Genomic DNA, 1,170 nt, shown 5'->3' on the forward strand with positions numbered 1-1,170 from the left:
CACAGTTTTAATCTGCCAGGAAGTTTCATGTCAGCGCACACTCCGCTGCAGAGTGAAAATCTCATTCTGGAAACATCCCCCAGGCTGTGGCTAAGCCATGTCTCCACAGTATCCTTTCTTTCAGGAGTGCTAGTTCTGCATGTCTCGCAGAAGAGCTTCTGTAAAGTTTGGAAGGTAGGAGACGGATACTGGCGGAAGTAAAGCTATGAGTACCGGGCGTGAGTCGTGCTTCGGTAGCTCAGGTGGTACAGCACTTGCCCGCGAAAGGCAAAGGTCCCGAGTTCGAGTCTCGGTGGGGAACACAGTTTTAATCTGCCAGGAAGTTTCATATCAGCGCACACTCCGCTGCAGAGTGAAAATCTCATTCAGGAAACATCCCACAATCTGTGGCTACGCCATGTCTCCACAGTATCCTTTCTTTCAGGAGTGCTAGTTCTGCATGTCTCGCAGAAGAGCTTCTGTAAAGTTTGGAAGGTAGGAGACGGATACTGGCAGAAGTAAAGCTGTGAGTAGCGGGCGTGAGTCATGCTTCGGTAGCTCAGTTGGTAGAGCACTTGCCCCCGAAAGGCAAAGGTCCCGAGTTCGAGTCTCGGTCGGGCACACAGTTTTAATCTGCCAGGAAGTTTCATATCAGCGCACACTCCGCTGCAGAGTGAAAATCTCATTCTGGAAACATCCCCCAGGCTGTGGCTACGCCATATCTCCACAGTATCCTTTCTTTCGGGAGTGCTAGTTCTGCATGTCTCGCAGAAGAGCTTCTGTAAAGTTTGGAAGGTAGGAGACGGATACTGGCAGAAGTAAAGCTGTGAGTACCGGGCGTGAGTCGTGCTTCGGTAGCTCAGTCGGTAGAGCAGTTGCCTGCGAAAGGCAAAAGTCCCGAGTTCGTGTCTCGGCTTGGCACACAGTTTTAATCTGCCAGGAAGTTTCATATCAGCGCACACTCCGCTGCAGAGTGAAAATCTCATTCTGGAAACATCCCCCAGGCTGTGGCTAAGCCATGTCTCCACAGTATCCTTTCTTTCAGGAGTGCTAGTTCTGCATGTCTCGCAGAAGAACATCTGTAAAGTTTGGAAGGTAGGCGACGGATACTGGCAGAAGTAAAGCTGTGAATACCGGGCGTGAGTCGTGCTTCGGTAGCTCAGTTGGTAGAGCACTTGCCCGCGAAAGGCA

General features: G+C 51.0%; 1 non-coding gene across 1 annotated transcript; it reads left to right on the top strand.

The window, feature by feature from the left end:
• Window positions 1-526: 526 nt before the first annotated feature.
• Trnas-cga (transfer RNA serine (anticodon CGA)) lies at window positions 527-601 on the top strand. The gene has a single exon. It is a non-coding gene; the product is annotated as a tRNA-Ser (tRNA).
• The last annotated feature ends 569 nt before the right edge of the window (window positions 602-1,170 follow it).

The sequence above is a fragment of the Schistocerca gregaria genome, chromosome X (assembly GCF_023897955.1).
Source record: "Schistocerca gregaria isolate iqSchGreg1 chromosome X, iqSchGreg1.2, whole genome shotgun sequence".
NCBI lineage: Eukaryota > Metazoa > Arthropoda > Insecta > Orthoptera > Acrididae > Schistocerca > Schistocerca gregaria.